This window comes from Dryas octopetala, chromosome 4 (assembly GCF_963921425.1).
Source record: "Dryas octopetala chromosome 4, drDryOcto1.1, whole genome shotgun sequence".
In the NCBI taxonomy this organism is placed as follows: domain Eukaryota; kingdom Viridiplantae; phylum Streptophyta; class Magnoliopsida; order Rosales; family Rosaceae; genus Dryas; species Dryas octopetala.
In genome coordinates, this window is record NC_141369.1 from 2,223,525 (window position 1) to 2,233,736 (window position 10,212).

Sequence of the window (10,212 nt, forward strand, 5' to 3'; positions counted from 1 at the left end):
GGTGATGGATATAAGGGGGGTTTTGTTTACTGGCTACACTACCTTTCAGCAGACCTATTTTCCTTATTGGACCTTATGAAGGTTGGTGAAGAGTTAGGCTATGAGGTGAATAGGGAAAAGATCGAGCCCAATAAATGGAAAGTGTAGTACAAGGATCCAGATATTAATGGGCCAGCTGGATTTTTGTATCTTGGGTCTAACAGTCAAGTGCTTATAATGATTGCAAAGGTACCATCATCTAGGGTTGCTGTTGTCTATTACAAAGGGCCAATTACATCAAGGAATGATATTGATGCTAGCCAGTCTGCTACTGTGTGGCCCAGCTTGCATAGTGCAGAGTATGAGTTAGGTATAGATGATGTTGAGACACTCAACTTTCTAACACAGGCTTCTGTGAATGAACAAGATAATTGTGCAGTGAGTGGCAAAAGGGATGGACCAGATCATGAGGAACATAATGAACAAGGTACTGGTTCAGTGAATGAGCATCAACATGATGTGGATGCTGATGATGGTGATGAAGACATTGAGTTTGTAGATAGTGACTATGAGTTCTCAGAGGAAGATAGTGATGATGATGTATTTGACGAGGAGATTGACCCAGAAATTGACCCTCTGAATGAAATTAACGATGCTGGTGAAATATCAGATGAATGTGAGAGATCTGATGAGCTTGAGAGTCTCAGTGAGTCATCAACTGATGGTGAAAGTGAAAAGAAAGTGAAGAAAAAAATTTCAAAGTTCAAAGTTTTCAATAAAGAGACAGACTTAAAAGATCCAAAAATGGAAATAGAAGAACACTTCCCAAGCAAAGCTGATGCAATTATGTTCATTAAGTAATGGGGGATCTTAAATGGCCAAAAATTAAAGTTTGTAAGAAATGATAGGATACGGCTGAATGCAGTTTGTGTTGGCACAAAGGGCTGTCCCTTCGAAGTTAGATGCCACCCACAGAAGGGTGGCTCTGATACATGGGTGATCAAGACCCTACAGATGGAGCACCATTGTACCACTTCTGGAAAACTTAAGCATGCAGATTACAACTGGATTGCTGAAAAATATCAAGAGAGGTTGAGAGATGACTCTGATTAGGGCTTATTAAGCTTCCAAAATACAGTCAAGAAGGACTTTGGCCTCACTGTCTCAAGGAACAAAGCGTATAGAGCTAAGAAGAAGGCTCGTGTCTTGAATAAGGGATTTTACAAAGAGCAGTATGCAAGAATACATGATTATGCAGCTGAGTTGCAACGAACCAATGTTGGTTCGACAGTGAAGATTGCTTCAAGAGAGACACCTAATGGCCAAAAAGTATTTCAAAGGATTTACATCTGCTTGAAGGGTTGCAAAGATGAGTTTTTAAATGGATGTAGGAGGGTGATTGGCGTTGATGGGACTCATATAAAGGGTCCATATCCTGGTCAAATACTGACAGCAGTTGGTGTAGATCCTAACAATGGATTATTCCCAGTGGCATATGCAGTAGTAGAAATTGAAAATAAGGACTCATGGAAGTGGTTTTTGGATATTTTGATAGATGACTTGAAGATTGACAAGGGGTCAGACTTGGTATTCATGAGTGATAAGAAAAAGGGTCTAGTTCCTGCAATAGAGGAACTCTTACCTAATGTTGAACATCGAATGTGTGGTAGACATCTTCATAATAACTTCAAAATGACCTATCCAGGGTTGGGGTTAAAGAATGCCTTGTGGGCTGCTGCTAGAGCAACTTGTGTACCATGGTGGAAGGTTGAGATGGAGAAGATGAGGGGATTAAATGACAAAGCTTAGGGATGGCTGAATGCTAAACCTGCAACACAGTGGAGTAGATCACACTTTGGGATTGTGACAAGGTGTGATTTATTGTTAAATAATCTGTGTGAAAGTTTTAACAGTGCTATACTTGATATAAGGGACAAGCCAATACTAGATTTGCTTGAGGGAATTAGACATTATCTCATGCTTAGGATGGCGAACAGGCGAGCAGCTTGTAGAAGTTGGAAGACTAATGTTGGGCCAAGAATCTTGAAGATCATGGAGAAGAGAAAAGCTGACAGTCAAATGCAGAGTGTTCAAATTGCAGGAGATAAGCAATTTGAGGTTGAAGCACCTGGTGGGACAAGGATGTGTGTTGATCTTAGGCAAGGGACTTGCAGCTGCAGAAGGTGGGATCTTAGTGGGATTCCTTGCTCCCATGCAATTGCTTGCATTTGGGACCGAGAGGAAAACCCTATTGACTATGTCAATGAGTGTTATAGTAAAAAAAACTTACCTAGATGCCTATGATCCTATGATCCTATGATAAGACCCATGCCAAGTATGGATCTTTGGGCAATCACTGCCAATGACAAACTTGAGTCTCTACCATTCAAGAAACAACCTGGGAGGCCAAAAATGGTAAGAAGAAAAGGACCAGGTGAAGTCCCAGCCACACATCCTATTCCTGAAAATTCAAATGCAAATCCAATGGCTCCAGCACCACCACTCAAGTTGAGAAGGTTGTAGATTTCCATTAGATGCAGTAAGTGTGGGGGAGAGAATCATAACACCAGGACATGTAAAAGAGAGATTGGGAGCTCAAGCAACCAGCAGGTTTGTTGTTTGTTAAATTGCATGAAGTCTTTTTTTCCTAATATTAATGTGATTTTCAAACTGTACCATTTGGCCTTGTGTGCAACTATGTAGGCCGAAGGTCAACATCAACAATCATATGCCCAATCCCAAGCCCAAGCCCAACCAACAACTGAATCACACCCTTCCCAAGCCCAACAGCCACCTAATAATTCAAGGGTAAACAAGAGATATTAGTTGTGTACTGATTGCTTAATGAAATAAATGTTCATGTTGTTAATTATCCTTGAATTGGTAGATGACAAGAGGGAGAGGGAGAGGGCGAGGAAGATGCAATGCAAGGGGAATAAGAGGATTTGTGTCTGCATCTGATAATGGAAGGAGAGGGCGAGGGCGAGGAAGATGCATTGCAAGGGGAAGAGGAAGATATGTGTCTGTATCTGATAATGGAAACAGAGGCAAAGGGAGGAATGCAAAAAGGGGCAGGTTCTGGAAACCCCATGAACATTGACTCAAGATTGGTGTTCGTGCTTCTTGAAATGATTTTGAACTCTATGTTATGAGTTTTGATTTAAATGTGCATTTTGTTTAGCCTGACATGTGTTTTGAGGCCTTAGAATGTGTGTTTTGATGGAATTGCATAAAGGATATTTGATGGATACTTATAGCAATATGGTATTGGCATTTTGGGTCAATTAAATGTTGCATTTGATGTAATTTTAGCTTAAGGCCATTTGATGTAATGTGTTTTGAGGCCTTAAAATGTGTGTTTTGATGGAATTGTACTAAGGATGTTTGATGGATACTTATGGCGCATGAAATATGATATTGGCATTTTGGGTCAATTAGAATGTGTATATTTGCTAGAAGTAGTTTTATGTATATTTTCTGAGAGACAAAATTCATTAACTGGAAGTGGTTTTTGTGTATATTTTCTGGGAGACAAAAATTCAAAAACTATTACATCAAATGTGTATATTTGCTACAAAAATCATTTCAAACCATTCATTTCAGATCATTTAAAAAACCATTACATCAAATGTGTATATACATCAAATGTATACATTTGCTGGAGGTAGTTTTGTGTATATTTGCTACCCTTCCAGTTGAATATAAAATGTCACTTGCCATTTCATTGAAACCATTAAAGAAATGCACCAAATCTATATTACAAAACACTACCATATCACCACATTTTGCTTCCCTGCACTAAGCTTTCCAAAACAGAAAAGTTGAATACAACCAAAATCACTCCTACCATACAAGTTAATTCTTAGTTCTTAGTTCCATACAACCACAAAACAAGTTAATTCTTAGTTCCACACAACCTACATCACTTAACACAACCACTTAAAACAGCATACCAACAAGCTATTTTCTATTTCATTACCATCACCATAAAGAAGAAAACCCAAGCGCAAATCAAATAAAGCCGCATCATCTTCTCCCTTCTCCGATGCAATTGAAGTTGCACTTCTAGTGGATCAATCCTTCTTCACAATCTCAGAATCACTTGTCTACAATGTGGGCACATCAGAGGGTCCACCCAGTTAAAAAAATTGCATCCTCCATTTCGCTGCAAAAAAAAAAAAAAAAAAAAATTTGCTAGCACAAAAAAATACCCATTCCAATACCCATTCAATTTGAATTATTACATTTACCCATTATCCAAATTTTCTTACCCTTGGTATTAAACAGGTCTCAAACTGTCTTCCCGGATTCAAATTCGTCCAACTCGTCCTCACAACGGCAAGCCTCCCGTAATCGCAATACCTACCTGGTGCATGGGGGCTGTGAGTTGATGATGTCGAGTAAGATGACATAACAAAGGACAAAGAAATGGAGAGATTTTGAGGTTTTGGTAGCCCTAACTACTGGGTTGAATAGAAGAAAGAGGATGGAAGCCTCAATGAGCATTTGGCGGGTGGAAATTATGCAAATGGCGGGATGAAATTAGGTTAAAGGTAAGGGATACTATATATCTGGGAGGAAAAGACCATTATGGGCCTCACATGTTGGTCACGTGTGGGCATTTGACGACAGTTAGCAAATAATAGATAGAATGGACTAATTAGGCGCAATTTGAAAATAAAGTGGTTTAAAATGATACAAAAAAAAGATCGTGGACTAAGTTGGGAAAAAAGTGAAAATAACTGGACCAACGGTGCATTTTACTCTATATATATATATATATATATAGGTTTAAAATCCGATTTACCTGAAGTTAGGCCTTCTACAATAGGGATTTCCAAATACTCAATACCCAAATCAATTTTGAGATAAAAAAATATAAAAATATAGATTTTAGGGATCATTAACAATTTAACACAATGATGTTGAGGCCCAAATATTGAGATATTAATATTTAACTCATTTACTTAATTTTAAAATTAATTAAGTGCTTGTTAATTAAATATTTAAAATATTTTATGATTAAGAATATTATATTATTGTTAATAATTTAATTAGCTTTTTAGAATGACACTAATATTAATATATTAATATTAAAATATTAAAAATGTTAAACACAATACAATTTATTTCATTTCACAATACAAACATATAAACTAAACCACAAACACATGATCTAAACAACATTGGCCCCTCAAGCATGTGGTGCACCTCCCGCTTGGATCCATTCGTGCTCAATCAAATTTCCCTTCAAGTGTTCATTCACATGCCTATTCCTAATCAAATTGCAAAGGACACTCTTCTCAGGTAAAGATGATGGAGGCCCACCTTGTATGCTTGGTTCCACACCGTCATACTCTGATTCTGCCCTTCTAATCACCTCTTCCACGTTAAACTCCTGCCAAACTGGATCATCTTGCTGTCGCTCACCATCGACAATCATATTGTGCAATATTATGCACGCTTTCATGATATAACCCATATCATCCATATCCTAATAACGAGCGGGTCATTTGATAATCTGTCATCGGGCTTTTAAAATCTCAAACGCCCTCTCCACATCCTTACGGAAGCCCTCTTGTTTCCTCGCAAACAACCTATGAGGTTTCGAAACTGGATTGCGTATTGATGAAATTAGAGTCACCCACTTGGGGTAGATCTCGTCAGCAAGATAGTATGAGATTTTGAATTCCACATCATTGACACTGTATTTCACCCTGTGGGCTCTTCTAGATATCTCTCAATCAAAAAGGTGTGAACAGTCCAACACGGTAATGTCATTGTTAGAACCCAGAAATTCGAAGTTTGTATGCCAAATCCACGTGTCGTATGAGGCAACTGCTTCCAAAATAACGGTAGGTGTAGGGGTGGGCATTTTAACCGTGCACCGCCAAAACCGGCCGAACCACACTACCAAAAAACCATAAAAAACCGCGTTGACTAAAAAAAGTCAACACCGCACAAAAATCCGAACCACACCGGTTCTCTCTAGTTCTAGTTCCGCACCTCATTTAACCACACCGCACCGCACCGCACCGCATAATTGCAACAAATATATATTTGTATACATATATATACCATTTTATATACTTTTTATACATATTTATACCATATTTATATACTTTTTATACACTTTTTTGTACACATTTTTATACACTTTAGACCCTAAACCCTAATAAAATATTAAAATTAATATTAACCTAGCTATATTTTAGGGTTTAGACCCTAAAATATATTTTATATAACCCTATGACCTATTTTCTAGATATATAATATAATAATAAATTAATAATGTTTTAGTTATATAATTTTAATTATACCTATTACCCTATATAATAAAATTAGTATATTTTTTATATTCTATATAAAAAGACCTAATATATTATTTATAGTTTATACTCTATATACTAAAATTTTTAATTGTTTATAGTTTTAGGGTATAATATATAGTTATATACTGTATAAGTGTATAGGGTATATGCCATATAAGGTAGAGGATTTAAAATTTATGGTATAAGGTTTAGGATATGGTATAGGTCCTATAGGATATTAGGGTTTATGGTATAAGAATTTAAAACTTATGGTATAAGGTTTGGTTGCAACTCATCTCTCATTCTTTAAACCCTAAATCCTAAGGTTTAAAATTTTATATATTCTATATACTTTTTATAGTCTAGTTACACAAACTAGTTTGCCCAACCAAACCCAATTGCTCAAACCCCAAAACATATGTTTTATAAAAATTATAAAATATTAAACATATGTAAATGAAATAAAAAAACGAAACCCTAACATGGCCAAACCCCAAAAACATATGTTTTATAAAAATTATAAAACATTAAAAAATTTAAAACAAATGTAAATGTAATAAAAAGACCAAACCTCAAACGAAACCCCAATATGGCCAAACCCCAAAAAATATGTTTTATATAAATTATAAAACATTAAAACAATAAAACAATAAAACATATATAAATGTAATAAAAAGACCAAACCCCAATCTTACCAAACCCCAAAACATATGTTTTATAATTTTTATAGGCTCAATTACAAAATGCACCCACCAACTATAGATGGTATTTCAAATTGGTCCATTAACTATAAAACATTTCAAATACATCCACCAACTATCAAAAACCTACAAATTAGCACTTTTGTTAAAATTTTCATCCAAAAAACTGGTAAGTGCCACATAGACAATGCTGACATGGCATTTGTTGTTGACATGGCATACTGGTAGGGGTATTTTCAGGTAAATGTGGACATTATCTTATTCAATAAAAAAATTAAGGAATGTGGCTACATTGAGTTTCGAACTACTGACCACCAAGTTGAAACTCAAGCACTCTTCCACCTAAACTAACTTCACTTCTTATTCATTTAGTGACATATAATATATTTATAAGGTTTCACTTACTTTATTCTAACAAATATAAATAATTTTCTACCTAACTCTTGTCAATTTATAAATGATTGGCCAAATATAAGTATAGATGATTGGCAAAAAAAAAAAAGGATGATTGGCCAATATATGTACTCCAGTAAGAATAATCTTGCTATAGATGATTGGAAAAAATATATATATATACTATAGATGAAACAAAATATTAGAAAAAAATAAAAAATGAGGATGCAGAAACTGTGAGATCATTGGGAGAAAGATGGCGGCTGGGAAAGCGTGAAACTAAAAAGCTAGTGACTAGGGTTAGGTACAAAAATACTTATATTTGCTGGAGTAAAAGTAGGTAAAACCTTATAAATATATTATATATCATTAAATGAATAAGAAGTGAAGTTAGTTCAAGTGGAGGAGTGCTTGAGCTTCAACTTGGTGGTCAGAAGTTCGAAACTCAATGTAGCCACATTCATTAATTTTTTTATTGAATAAGATAATGTCCACCTTTACCCGAAAATACCCCTACCAGTATGCCATGTCAACAACAAATGCCACGTCAACATTGTCCATGTGACACTTAATAGTTTTTTGGATGGAAATTTTAACAGAAGTGCTAATTTGTAGGTTTTTGATAGTTGGTGGATGTATTTGAAATGTTTTATAGTTAATGAACCAATTTGAAATACCTCTTATAGTTGATGAGTATATTTTGTAATTGAGCCTATGTAAATGTAATAAGAAGACGAAACTCCAAAAAAAACCCCAATCTTGCCAAACCCCAAAACATATGTTTTATAATTTTTTATAAAACATTAAAACATATGTAAATGTAATAAAAAGACGAAACCCCAAACAAAACCCCAAACGAAACCCCAATCTTGCCAAACCCCAAAACATATGTTTTATAATTTTTATAAAACATTAAAACATATGTAAATGTAATAAAAAGACGAAACCCCAATCTAAACCCCAAACGAAACCCCAATCTAAAGTTCTAAACGCCAAAAATAAAAAACTTAATTCACTAAAACAGTAAAACACAAACCTAAAAGGCTAAAACATAAACCAAACCTAGACTCCCAGTGACCTCTCTCACGCCGCCCTCTCTCTTTCACAGTCTCACTCATCTCTCTCAGTCTGACTCTGAGCTCTCAGTCACTCGACTTACTCAGCTCTCTCGCTCTCTCTCTCTCTCTCTCTCTCTCTCACTCTCTCGCCATCTCTCTTGAAGACTAGAAGGTCGCACCGTCGCAGGCTTCACAAATCGCAACTGAACAGGTATGTCTTATTGTCTCTCACTCTCAAGTCTCAATGTCTCATCTCTCATTCTCTCGTCTCTCATACTTCACCCTCTCATCTCTGTCTCTCATTTGTCACTAGGGTTTCGAATTCTAATTTGGGGATTTTTGTGTAATTGCAGCTCTCAGTCATCTTTCTCACTCTCTCGCCTCTCGCCTCTCATCTCTGTCGAAGACTCAAAGGTCGCAGGGTCGCAGGCTCACAGCTTCTAATTTGAATAGGTATATATGTCATCTCTCTCACTATCAAGTCTCATCTCTCATTCTCTCGTCTCTCATATCTCACCCTTTCATCTCTGTCTCTCACTCTAAAACAGTGAACTAGGGTTTCGAATTCAAAGAATCAAATTTGGGATTTTTGTGTAATTATTGCAGGTTTCGAAATTCAATCAATTAGGGCCAGAACCATAGTGCAGAACCGCACCGCACCGTACCGCACCTTGAATAGTCTGGTTTGGTTTGGTTTTTTTACTCCCCTCACGGTTTTAAGCACAAAACCACACCGCATATGGATGTCCGGCTTAGCGCACGGTTCCGGGGGAGAACCGGGCCAAACCGCATCGCACCTACCCCTAGGTAGGTGTATGATAGTGCCCACGATAGTGAGCTTACTCAACCATGGGGCAATTTTGCCACACCCAATGCATGCAGTCTAAGCTTCTAATCATTCCTGGAAATCTTCTCTGCCGCCCCTTTCGCATGAGTCTTCTCATATCCTCCAAGTTAGGTCTGCGAAGATACTCCTCCTCATAGACGTGGGTGATGGCTCGACAGAACTTATATAGTGCATCCTTTATGGTGCCCTGACTAATGGTTAGTAGCTCTGCAACCCCATCGAGGGGTTGGCCATACACCATCACTCTCAATGCCGCAGTCACCTTTTGATGAGGTGTGCAACCAAGTCTACCGAGGGCATTTGGCCTGGATTGAAACCAATCATCATGGAGGCATACATCGTTCAGAATCTTGTTGAATAGGGATTGATGCATACAGAAGCGTCTCTAAAACGTCACTAAGTCTTCTATTGGTGCAGGGATGAAGTAATTCTGCATCAGCCTCCCATGAGTGCCTTCCCTATCCCGACCTGTGTAATGTCGAAGAGAACACGTACCACCGTGACGTGGACGTGGGGTGACGACTGATTGCCCCATAGATATAATTACACACCCCATCAGCCTTCTGCCTTCCTCTACCCTCTCGTAACTAGTATCAGAATCGTCATACTCGATCTCGGGAGGACTCGAAGATGACGACGAAGATGATGCGTAGTTGAAAGGATTCATCGAAGTTTTGATCGGACTATAAATTATCCTGAATAGATAAAAACTATGTGAATTTCAATTGACGAAGTTATCACAATTTATTGAGAGTTCATAATAATAGGGTACATGACCTATCATTTCATGCAGGATAAGTGAATAGTCATATCATGCAGGGTTAGTGAATAGTCATATCATTCATGGTTAGTGAATAGTCACTTCATGCAGGGTGCGTGAATAGTCACTTCATGTAGGGTGCGTGAATAGTCACTTCGTGCAG